This window comes from Mercenaria mercenaria, chromosome 11, assembly GCF_021730395.1.
Source record: "Mercenaria mercenaria strain notata chromosome 11, MADL_Memer_1, whole genome shotgun sequence".
NCBI lineage: Eukaryota > Metazoa > Mollusca > Bivalvia > Venerida > Veneridae > Mercenaria > Mercenaria mercenaria.
The window spans coordinates 26094078-26108061 of NC_069371.1; positions in this window are offsets into that span (position 1 = coordinate 26094078).

Below are 13984 nucleotides of genomic sequence, written 5' to 3' on the forward strand. Positions count from 1 at the left end.
CCTAGGTCTAAGGTCAAGGTCACACTTACAGGCCAAATGTCAGATACAAGAATGACTTGTCCGGTGCATTTCTACTTCATGCATGGAGGGATTTTGATGTAACTTGGCACAATTGTACACCATCTTGAGACGGAGTGTCATGCACTGGTCCCTTCTTTTGAATTACTTCCCTTTGCTGTTACTATAAATAGCTTATATTCTAACTTTTTCATTACAAGTCGTAGGGAAAAATCGAGACCACTTTTCTGTAGTACAAAATGCATGTTACATCCAATTCTGAGGTGTATTTTGAGCTATCTCTACCTTGTAAGGATTTTTGTGTGGACTTAGAATTTTTTTTGAGGGTTTTTTTTTCTCTCTTTAAAGATTAACTTCCTTTAGTTGTTACTATAAATAACTTAAATTGTAATTTTTTTATAACTGACCGTAGGGAAAAACCAAGACCACTTTTCTGTGGTACAACATTGATGTTACTTTCAAATTTTGGGTGTATTTTAAGGTATCTTGACCTGGTAATGATTTTTTATTGTGGACTTAGAAAAATAAAAGAATTACAATAATTTCTAAAAAAAAAAAACAACATTGTAAACAACTAGAACATTAAAATTCCATTTGCAAATACAGGTGCTAATGTAAAGAAATTTGCTGCGACGGGCGTATATTGTGACATTCTGGCACTCTTGTTCTGTTTAAAGTGACACTTAAAGGTGAAACATGGTCTGCTTTTCGTGTCAGTGCCATAACTTCTTTATGCATTAAGGGATTTTGAAATAACTTTTAATAAATGTTCACCATCATGAGACCGTGATACGAAGATGTGTCGCATACAAGACTATATTTTCTAGAATTTCAAACCATTGAAACCAATATATAATCGCAACTGCAGTTAATAAGGTGTGAAAATATGGAGTGATTTGGAGTGAAACGGCGCCAGATTGAATCCACTAACTCTTTGTGGATCGCTTTCTTAACAGGGTCGCACAGTAAACAGCTCTATTTTAGTTTTGTCTTTGTATTTGCCATAAACACGTGAAGTTTAACATGAAACTTGTCTTATTTTACTGAAAATACATTCTGCGAATGAAATTAGTCCCCATTTTACAACCAGAAGTGCTATTAGAGGAAAAAATGAGAGTTTATTACCTCATCTGAGCAAGAAGTGCTCAAGGGGAGCTTTTATGATCACCCTGTGTCCGTCGTTATCGTCTGTTGTCAACAATTTGATTGTTAACACTGAGAGGTCACACTTTTGGTCCAATCTTAATGAAACTTTGTCAGAATGTTACCCTCAATAGCATCTTGGAGGAGTTCGATATTTGGCCATCTGGGCTCCAAAACTAGGTCACCATATCAAATCAAAGGAAAAGGTGGTTTACAGTCTAGAGATCACAATTTGGTCCAATCCTAATGTAACTTGGTCTGAATATTACCCTCATAAAATTTTGGACCAGTTCGACATTGGGTCATCTGGCTTTAAAAACTAGGTGACCAGGTCAAATCAAAGGAAAACCTAGTTAACACTTTAGAGGCCACATTTATGACCATTTATTAATAAAAAAAAAACTTCAAAATGTGTTTTTGGTGATATTTAGCTCGAGTTCACATCTGGGTCAGATGGGTCAAAAGCTTTGTCACCAAGTCAAATCAAATGAAAAGCAAGTTAACACTTTAGAGGTCACATCTATGACCATATCGTAATGAAACTTAATATTAATCTTGATTATCTATAGATGACTTTAAATCTGAGTCAAGTGGGGTCAAAAACTAGGTCACCAGATAAAATCAAAGGAAAAGCCTGTTAACTCTCTATCGGCCATAAATATGACAATATCTCTAATGCCTACCCACGACTACCCGCTGTGATTTGATAATCATTTCTCATACATTTATACTTACCAAAAAACATATAGCTTTCGATATAAATGTCAGAATTTGCGGATCATACTGAAACAAAGACGAGGTACAACTCACGCCATTTTTAAAACAACGGAAGTGGGTTGAGCAAGGCCTAGCAATGAAAACGACCAAATCCGCATGCGGCAAGGACAGATTCCCGGCGTGTGCGTTATCACTATCAAATGTAAATTATTTCTAACATGAGAAATAGCGGTAATTATTACATACTCGTTTCTATTCCCCGTTAAGTTACACTGACACCGGAAACGTCAATATTTTTCCATACACTGACGCCTGAATTTCATATCGGGTGCGTGACGTAATTCAGTGTGTTGTTGCACTACTTTTTTTTATTTAGTTCAGTATTGTCAATCCTATTCATGCTATTGAACAAATTTATGATATTTACATTACATTTATACATGAAGATGCGTATGTAATAAAAAGGTTATTATCTTTGCATCGAGAAATATGCACTCGTTCTTCAGCGGAAGAATATTGCGCTCCTAAAGTCGCGCAATATTTCCGCTGAAGAACTCGTGCATATTTCCCGATACAAAGCTAATAACCTATAAATCTTGACAGATAGTAAACATGACCGATAACATGTTTATTTTATTATTGAGGAAGTGGGAATCGGGTAAGTAAACCATTAGGGCATTCAACTATTTTGTACTACTTTTGAATCTTGTTGACTGATTCTGAATTACCAATAAAGACTAAATCGACTTTTCCGATAATGTTTTCGTTATTCTTTTCTATTTATACGTCCATTCGTAGGATACTTGCGGGTGATTTTTTTTTAATCAGAGGATCATTTTGTTGCAGACGGACAGACAGACAGGAGTCAACCTATAGTCCTCTCCTGTCTCATCTCATCGATATTTTGAAATCGTAAGGTAACATATCTACGTGTGATTTCCATCGACGGTTAATTTCTTGCAAGACATAGTAGGGACCCTGTGTATACATTCAGTTTCTAATTGGTATTTTATGATAGTATAGGTGTGTGAAACCAACACTGAACACTTGCATGTAAACGACGCTGAAGCATTCAATTAATTATTGAATTAAGTAGGATAGCGAGTCACAGACACTCCACCCCACCCCCAATGGATTAGTACAAGCATTGCATGGGGGTTCGGCATTAAATGACATTATAAACATGACGGCTAATCAAAAGAAACAATTTTGTATGTATATTTTTTATTTCATTTACGCCTTTTAAGGACATACATCGCTTATTGTACTCGCAAGATGGAATACAGTATCACTCCCAAATACGCATTCAGATCAAATATCAAAATTGGCAAGTCGGCATACAGTAAATGTTTTCCACCGACTAGATAAAAATCAATTTCATTCAGAAACGCAACAAAAACGAAACATTTTATTTAAATATATATTTATGGAGTATGTATACTTATTACAGAAAACATCACGGATAATTGGATTACAAATCAATTTGGCGTGATGTTCATCAGTTTCGTGACTTGATCGAGTGAATTTTCATGCGATGAGTGTGATCAGTGAATATTTTTTAAACATTACCTGTCAGTTTCATCTATTATATCACCAAATACACATATGTATGTTAGACTTATCGTTTAACCTAAATACACATACAGTGTAAAGCCAGATAGGGAATTTGAAGACGATTCTTACCTTCTGTGTGTCTGTTTATTGTTTTGATTACTCGCAAGAGGAAGAGGGGGAAATACAGTCGTTTATAGGGTGTGAAAATGTAAAGAACACTATGAATCATGTATTAATAAAACATATCTAAAAACATCCATGTAAAATGTAAAATATATCTAAAAACAATTAATGTAAAGATGTATATACGCGTGGGTTAAAATACCAGCTGCAAAAATATTGCAAGATGTAAATAAGAATATGAAATGCTATGTTTTTCGATATATTGCGATCTGCTTTAGAAATGATAAAATATGTCCGACTGAAACGTTTTCAAATAACTCTTTCAAAGATTGAACGTCATAATATGTACTACGTTGTGTAGCAAAGTCCACACAGTCGATTAAAATATGTTTAATAGTTAGCTGTGTTTGACATGGTACACATTCGGGTTGATCTTCTTTATTCAAAAGATAAGAATGAGTCAAACGGGTATGACCTATTCGACAGCGAGAAAAAACACTTCATCCCTGCGAATATTTCCGTTCCCTTGGTGCCATTCCCCTAGAGTAGGTTTTATATCATGAAGTTTATTGAATGAAGCATTGTCCCTTGACGATTGCCATTTAGATAAAATGTATTTGTTTATATTGGGCCTAAAATCGGCATGTGGTAAATTCAAATTAGATTGTGATAATAAAAGGGATTTCTTTGCTGCAATATCAGCATCCTCGTTTCCATGAATACCAACATGACTGGGAATCCAAAAAGATATGATAGACTTTTTTAAAGATAGTTCATGAAACCTGAGAAGAATATTTTGAATGAATGGATTTTCCATATTTCGGTTATGAATTTACTGTAAAACAGAAAGCGAGTCGGAAAAGATAATAAATTTTTCTTCACTATTTTTTTATATTAAATTTAGAGCTAAATCAATAGCTTTGGCCTCGGCTGAAAATATTGTTGCATTATTTGAGCAGAACTCAACATTTACACATGATATAAGTACCAGAATATAATTTAGAGACATCCGCAGATGTATTCATTCGGCGATGCGCATGAACCCTTCAAAGATACATATCCTTTAGCCACACACCCTCTAGCCACTTGTTGAGAAGAACTAAACATTTACACATGTTATAAGTACAAGAATATAATTAAGAGACTCTGTATGTGTGTTTGTGCGTGCGTGCGTGCGTGCGTGTGTGTGTGCGTTCGGGTTTAACGTCTTTTACAACAATATTTCAGTCATCCGCAGATGTATTCATACGGCTATGAACATGAATCCTTCAATGATACACAGAGTGTGATTCTATGAAAAGTGACGCATGATCCCCATTTAAACTAATGGCTTGGCGCTAAACGAGAAGACTGTGAGCAGAACTAAACAAACTGGAATTTAGAGAGGGGATATGACGGTATGGAGCATTCATATTACAGAAACTGCCAAGACAGAATTAAGTAGTAGACACCATATCCAAAAAAGTAACAATTTTGTAGAAAACTCTAGCACTTAGTGCAAAGACCCATCCTTACCAATTTTTACACCACTACCTCATATATCAAGTTTTTCTTCATTGTCTATAGATGGAATTAGGAAATATCTTATTTTGTTATATCCCACATAAATGACCAATGCAAATCTCTCATTAGTTTAACTTGAAAAATATATCTAATTCCCCAGTGAGTTAATAACTCATACGCAAAAACTCGTTATTTTGTTTTTTCTGTGCATGTGATATAAACAGTAATTTAGCATCACATGCGCAGCAGCGCTTGTTTTCACTAATCCATGTTGTTTAAGGTGTCGCGGCATACGTATTGAGTTCTCGGTCCTTCAGCTTGTGACAAGCCGTTACAGTTAAGCTTCACAAGATATGTTCATAGTTTTATGTGTTATTATTAAGGCCACACCAATTAAAAAGTTGTTCATCGGATTTGCCGCTCGTATAGTTTCAGAAACAATTTTTTTTTTACTTGCGCTCGCCCCATTGAAAAACTTCAAGGCAAAATGTTTTGATGCGCTACTTTTTGTGAACGTAACAGTGTACAAATGCTTATAATTCCAGTCCCAGTGTTCTAAAATGTAATATATAATTACAAATAATACATTTCGTCTATAATATATCAGGGCACTTATATTCAATCCCGTTAGAGTTATTTCCCTTTATGCAGTTACGCCATTTTCTTCCAATGTTTAACAAATCAATTTGCTACTAAAATCGGACTTATTTCATTGAAAATTGGATGAAAACACACACTAATTTATTTGTGTCAAAATGATCAGTATTTTCATACGAAAGTGGGCGGGGTAAGGAATTTACATTATGAATTGTGTTCAGACCAATTTAGAGCTTCAGTTATTTTCAGTCCTCGAGTAGAATAATGTCAATGCACGTTAACCACCATTTCAGATCTTAATTGAGACTTTGTTTCAACAAATTTAATCGGTTAAGAAAGTTTAAAGTTAGGAGCTGTCTGTAAGACAGCATGCTCGACTTTTCTCAGTGCTTGCGTCTGAATTAGAGCTTTTCCAGTGAAAGGGCGCATAATAGTCAATAGCTTTAAAGTAATAGCGATATTGGACATTATATTAAACTTTAACCAGACAAATCTATGTTAAAAAGTGGCATAACTTTGTCAAAATTCAAATCAGAGTTGTGGGAATTGTTTCATCTGGTGCAGACTTCTGCATTGTTGTATAATACATATTTTCTAACAGCATTTACAAACACATACATTATTTGATTACACTGAACTGTAACTGTTATTACATGAGTTTGCTTTGTTGCGCGTCTGTAGGTCAAAATGTACCCAAATTTGTTTTCTCAAATGTTTTCTCTATCCTTGGTGAATTATTTCTAAATTAACTGTAAAAGGGCTATACATTCTTTTTTAAAGTTTTTATTAGTTAATCGCGAGCCAAAACCAGACAAATATATTTCTTCGCTCTTCGCTCGCTCCTGATTTTCTCCAAAACAAAAACAAATATTTAAATTATTTTTTCGCTCGCCGCCTCAATTTTTTCAGAAAAAAATCCGATGAACAACTTTTCAATTTGGTGTGGCCTAACAAGTATTTCTGTATTTGTTTGTTTGATTTGGTTTTAACGCCGTTTTTCAACAGTATTTCAGTTAAGTAACCGCGGGCCGAGTTCCTGGATTCTGTACCAGTACAAATCTGTTTTCCGCAAGTATCTGCCAACTTCCCAACATGAATCAGAGTTGCAGGACAAATGATATCAGACACAATGTCTTTTATCAAATTGTCACGTAGAACATAACCCCCGCCCGGGGATCTGCGGTCTCCCTATTTAGCTAAGCGGGGGGCCTAGATTTCAAGTAAATTCATACAAATGTTGTATTCCTGTTGGCCTGATCTCTGACGGATTTTGTTCCACGGTCGTCCAATTGTTTTGTATGAGAATTTTATTGAGAATTGTTGTTACATATCTAATATAAAACTTTGCCTTATACTCATCATCATCATCTTCATTTATAGTAATATTGATACATTATGGCCATAACGTGGGGACTTGAGTCAGGTTTTCTAGGCTACTTCTTAGCCAACCTAGTCACTGTGGGGAATCACACGATCAAAATAATCTATAAACAAAAATAAATTTTGGAATAATATAGATTAATATTGAAGCAACTTATGCTATAAATCTAAAATATAGCCTATCTTATAGCAACATAGATGTTGCTTAAAACTACATAGATTTCAATCAAAATCACCTTCTAATTATCTGGAACACTTCAAGAAACTGAGACTTCTTATTGTCCTTAGTGTTTGTAATTACACGAGATCTATCTTTATTATGAACTACACAATAATCTAACAATTTGCATTAGTCATATGATAGGGTATGTTTAAATTTCATATCTTATCACGGTAGAAAATTTATTCATGTTCTTCAATATATAACTTTGGTTTAGAGATTATTTCGATCATGTGATTCCCCGCAGTGCTAGTGCTTCCTTACAATGTAAAAAGAAGATGCAAACGCCTAACAACTTAAATACCTTAACTGAAAAATATATATACACAAACCGCTGTGAAGAAAGATGTCAGTAAGGTTAAAACAGGATAAAAGCAAACCTATTTGTACTGGAATTATGAAGTAGACATCAGTGTAGCCAAGCCAGTGCTTTTTTGAATCCAGGCACCATTTTAACTCTGACTACATGAGACGGTAATGTGTTCCACTGAACAATGTTCTAGAGAAAAAATAAATGTTTATAATGATCAGCTGTAGTAGATGGTATCTGAATTGTCAAATGATTGTGGTGTCTGGAATGTCTTGTGAAAGGTGTATCGTATTGCTTAGGATCTACATCTACATGATAATAAACCATTTTGTGAAATAAAATTAATCTATGTATTGTCTTCTAAATTGCAATGGGTTTCAGTTTAAGTCATACGATATTTGCGACTGTCCCCGGGGGCTTGCTGTAATTGATACAAATATTGCAGCTTGTCTGAATTTCTAGTTGGTCTATATCCTAGCAAGATTTCCATACACTAAAACAGTATTCTAAAGTTGGTCTTACAATTGTACTATAAGTAGCTGCCTTCGTGGAACTTTTAGAAGAATGTATGTTACGTTTTAAAACTTTCAATCTGTGACTAGCTTTATTAGAAATTTTATTTGCATATGGATATATTGTAGACTATGTCTTCGAAAGCCGAATCATAAAATGTTTAAATGTATATGCGACTAGAATCTTTATATTTATTTTCTAGTATTTGCGCCATGTACAGAAAATGTCGCTAATGTCTACTCATTTGCCTTTAGCAGTATAACATGGTGAAAACCTGAAATTTTAAACAGGCGACACTGTGTCTCTGTTGCCTGAACAATAATTTATTTTCTACTTCTCTAATTTCCCTTTAGGAGAAGCTTCCATGCAAGTTTGCCATGAGCACATACAATATTGATACAACAGCCGATAAAAAGCTAGGAAGGAAAGCAGTGGAAAAAATCAGTCTGACATCTATTTCGAAAAGTAATGTGGCTGTTATTTATTTTATCATTAGGCAAAGGTAAATTCAGCAGGATTTGGCATACAAATAGTGATATTGATAACTATTTAATATGTTTTAGTATAAGTGTCTACGTCTTGAAATATGAGTAACTTCATACATCTAAATAAAATTTCTCGAGAGGTTGTATTCTTGATAAAGCGTTTTAGCTTTTTTATCCATTAAAATAGAAATACTGTGTGTGTATAATGTATATTTTCTTCATAAACTGAAATTATTAGTTAAACAAGTCCTGTCTAAAATGACATATAACGACCTTTTACAACTGGAAACTGGTGAGGCGTGTGTTCTCCCTGATTATCTGTTGACGGACATGCATAACGAATCATTCCGTTTTCCACCTCTGAATCATATGGAGAAGTTGGCACTTACTTGCCGAGAGCAGGTTTGTTCTGGCAAAGAATCCAGGAACGCAGATTAGGTTAACTGACTGAAGTACTGTTGCAAAACGGTACTAAATCCAAAACAAACAATGAAACTCAATAATTGAGTGTGCATAAAGAAACAGCTAAATTATATGGTAATACATTAACTATTTTGCCTTGTTATTCCTTCTCTTGAGAAGGAATATTATAGTTCAGTAAGTCACACTTGACTGAGCTACTGATACCGAAAGCTGTTGTCATTACAAGCTGGCCAATAAACTAAACTCCGTGACCTTAGAAATAACCTCTGACGTTAGACTATTCTTTCTTAATTGAGGCGACTCTCTGACTGAACGCGTTCCATGGATTACTTATTACTAAACCCGAGGATGTTATTTTCTCCATTCTTGAGGAACATAACATACATTCAGTCGACCAGATAGACATATATCAGCAAATTTAAATGTAAACAACTAAATATTATCGTTACCTTGAAATGCATAGTTAATATATGAAAACAAACCCCATTGCGACCATTTAATTATGCGCAACAAATTCACGCATCGAATCGTAAATGATTAACCGGGTCAATGTCTTCTTGCCGTATTTACTCTAATGAAAGTGGTAACAGATTTAATTTGTTGTTGGATTTAACAATTTATGTTAAATAACTAGCCTAAATACTTACTTGAATTTTTTGGCAGTATAAAACAGACATTGAAACCAAAATTTTACAAGATGATCATTTTATATTTATATAGATATGTCCTAGAAGGAACTTTTACTATGCTTTAACTTGTAATATTTAAACTTTAAAATGATTCTCCAGAAAACATGTTAAGAAACGTGTATTCATTTTAAACGCTGAAATACTTTACTAGTCACCTTACTACGTGTTACATAAGATATCCGCAAAATTACCAACCCTAATATTGTAGACGAATTATTTCACAAAGCAATATTACCAAAGCCATTTCAGTTACTTCTATTTTACATATTTATTATAGAGGTATTGAATCTCTTAAATTAATATTTATTTCTCCTAACACTGCCTTTATAAACTAATAGGAACATTTAGGAGGAACATGTACATGTGAATATTCTTTTCGGAAATAAGTGTGTAAAATATTGACAGATTCACAGTTCGAGGAATTAATCTGGTTCCGAATTTGATTGGAATACCCACCTCCTCCTCAATAAAACAATGTCAGCTCATACAACTCTAGACTCTAGTGTTATTGCTCCGTCCATTTGCCCCTCCGTTCGGTTTTGGTCTACTGTTTTTCCATGACTGTATATCATATTAAGCTGTGTTTGGGTAAGAAGTGAGTGAATACTGAGTAACCAAGGAGGTTGTTTTCATGTTACAGGTATACTCTATAAAAACTTAAAGTAGGATGGTACTTAAGATGTCGGGGGCCTTCGTGGTCGCAGACGTCAAATCACTTTCCCCTCATCAATGTGGGTTCGAGCCTCACTCGGTGCTTTGGAATCTTCACGTGAGGAAGCCATCCAGTTGGCTTACGGAAGGTCGGTGGTTCTACCCAGTTGCCCGCTTCTTGTGAAATAATGCACGGAGGGGCACCTGGGATCTTCTTCCACCATCAAAGCTGGAAACTCACCATATGACCTATAATTGTATCGGTGCGATGTTTAACCCAATAAAAACGAAAACTTAAGATGTCTAAGCACGAGGTGTTTAAACGAAGACCAGTTTGCGTATCTTTCATTTGAAAAACTTTGGAGCTGGAATTAAGTTGAGGGGAAAGAAATGCGAATTGCGATCCTTTTACCTATACAATGATGTTTATCCATATCCAGATTACCTAATTTCATGTTGGTTTCATAGAAATAGATATGGTTTCGTAGAAGAAACATTAATGTAATCATTTGGATAGAGTTGCTCTTGGGCTGTCTTGATTAGACTTTTCTAATCGGCTATGAAGAAGTCCCATTAATCTAGATTTAAGGCTGTCCAAAAAGAGATATCTACACGTCTACAAATATAATATTATAGTTGTGTACAGTGAAACAGATGCCAGGAAATCGTGTTGTATGTGGATGTTTTGGGTGTCAAAATACTCCTACCCTTAGCTCTCACAGGTTGGTGAAAAACTGTTAACACAAAACTGTAAAACTTATATTTCACACATAATTATGCCCATTAACACCACATACAGTTTTAGATGATGATGCATAGCGATACTTACGTAGAATTTATTATAAAATAATGGTAATTGTTTTAGTATGGAACCAAACAGGAAAAAGCTGTCACTATGTACCGTTAAATATATGTTATGTAACAAAAACCGTTACATATGCATACATGTATATATCAGTTGGCATGATTAGGCTTAAATAAACAGTTTTGTGTGTTTGTTTTGTTTTTAAGCCCCGGTTTTCAACATTGTTTCAATTATTTAAGGACGGACAGTTTACCTTACCAGCGTTCCTACATTATGTACTAGTACTAACTTGGTCTCCTAAAATGACTGCCAATTGCTCCACTTGAATCAGACTCTGTTATCAAATCGACACAGAGATCATATGGGCCTCACTGTTTCAAACGTTAGCGGGAACAGTTATGTTATACGGCCTATACCTAAAGCGATGCCCCTCACGGATTTATCAGGAATAGATTACAGTTAACGTGTTATCCAACAACTAATTGATTAACATTTTGTCCCAAATGTCATGATTTCCAAAGTTTATAGGGACATAACATCCTAATCCAGGGTTTATTCTTCTATGTGAACGTTTGAAAACCTTTACTCTGATCTGAAGGCTGTTCGGTTTAAAAGGGTTTTCATTATATTGCAGCTCTAACTGAATTGGCTTTAATTTGGATATGGTACGCTACTATTTCAATAGGTATAATGTAAAGTCGAATCCCTAAAACTTTGAAAAAATGTATCCTTGTGTATGTTACTAGAGTTAGAAAGCTGACATCTTTTTACGTGTCATACTATATCCTTTACAACCCTTTGTGAATGGACATTTCTTTTGATATTTTGTTTTTGTTTGCGTTAAGAATAAATATATCGATTGGCAGCATAGTTCGGAACATGTTTTAATTTGGAGCTGAAATGTTATAGAAGACTCAATTTTCTCGAGGAGGAATGAAATTAAGCTATACTGACACTTCTGTCGATGAATATTAGTAGTAATTTATCTAGGGTGCCGATATATAGGATGATAATTGACAAGTGGCACGCTCGGGAAGAAATATCAAGCAATATATCGTTGATCCTATATACAGGATTGTGTGTGGAGAAGCACATTTTGTATAATTTTGTCAAGAATGTGTAAGATGAAAAGCAAAACTAGATTATATAGTAAAGTTTCGATATAAATGTCCTACTTCATAGCCTATTGCGTCAGATGGTGATGTTCCATTCTTTCCAGTATTATAACACACTGTGTAATAACATTGTTACTATTAGAGTAAGGTTTCCGGGTACTCGCACAAATAAGAAATTTGCGATCTGAAAGTGTAAATAACATTTGTGATGTTTCTGAACAGAGCTTAAGTTGTCCATTTGAAGTAATTCACTATCAGTTTCGTTCTATAATTGCTTGATTTTATTATATTTTACCATGATTATGAACAACTATCATGGTTGAAGATAAAGCATTAAATTTATTTACAAAAGAAGAAACATTGATTTTGGTGTAGGTATAATTACCACTCGTCCTTTCTAAATTTGATGAAAATCCTTTTTTTTCTTTGTAGTTGTAAAATATAAGCATAGAAAAATATATTAAAATAAATTTTATAATATTATATTGGCAAAATGGTTGTCAAAAACTAAAATTGCGACTTGTTTCTTGTTAAAATTTAAATCGTTTGGTCCAAGATTAAACAGGTATGTCTGAATGAGTGATATGGTATACAAAACCTTTACAGTGAAAATTTAATAAATTAATAAATGTAAGTTAATGTAAATGAAGAAAACCATGTAACTGATACAAATTTATTTATTTAAAGCTTCTTAAATATGCAAATTAAGTATACGATGGTGTGGTTTTATTTCGATAACGTTTTATATCGCTCGTCCTTCTGGAAAACAAAGCAAGGAATATGGCATCATATCATTAGAAAGCCTGAATTTTCTTAATTGTTTCAACTGTCCTGCACTGTAGTAATTTCCAATTCCTGTGTATCGTCTGAATGGCAGAAAATACAACTGTGTATGTACATATTGTCGAATTCAATCAGTCCATAACATAAATTGTTAACAAGGCGCATGTGTTTCAACCTTGCAAAAACAACCTTTCGTACCAAAATAACCACGCATTACTTGCCTAACAGCCAAATATATCTCAATGTGGGAACTAAATGTCACCTAAGATATGTAATTTTCGAGAGACTCGCAGGATAATTACAATGTTGATTAAATTCCTGCGTCTGTTAGATTAAGTATTGACACCATAATAAATTAATTCTGAAAATAAGTGGCGGCTGGTTTTCTGCTGGTGTTTTACCAGTGAAGACACCTCGACCTTAGATCTTGACAAGAAAATTGTTATCACAATTATGACTTTATGACTACCGTAAACCTATTTAAATGTAACCATTAAACATGGCATTTGTGAGACTTTTGTATTCGTGTTTCGTTTTCATTTGGTTCAATTGTGTACCACGCTATGGTTTTCTGACTGTTACATAGTAATATACACGTATATAAATTTGCAGGAATTAGATAAAGTGAATCTACCCTCGGTTAGTCGTCTGTATAGATATACAGTTCTTTTCGTTAAAATAAGTTACCAAACCAAATGTTACGCCTAAGATAAGTTACATTTGACGCCCAACATGACGCTCTTTCTCTCTCTCTCTCACAACACACACACACACACACACACACACACACACACACACACACACACACACACACACACTTTCGCCTCAATCACAGCCTCTTTAATAAATGTAAACATAACTTGTCCTCTTGAGTTAGTTTGAATTTTTATACACCAACATTTCTACCAAGATTCAGAATACTCAAAGGGAAAAAACTCTGATATCACAATATGAC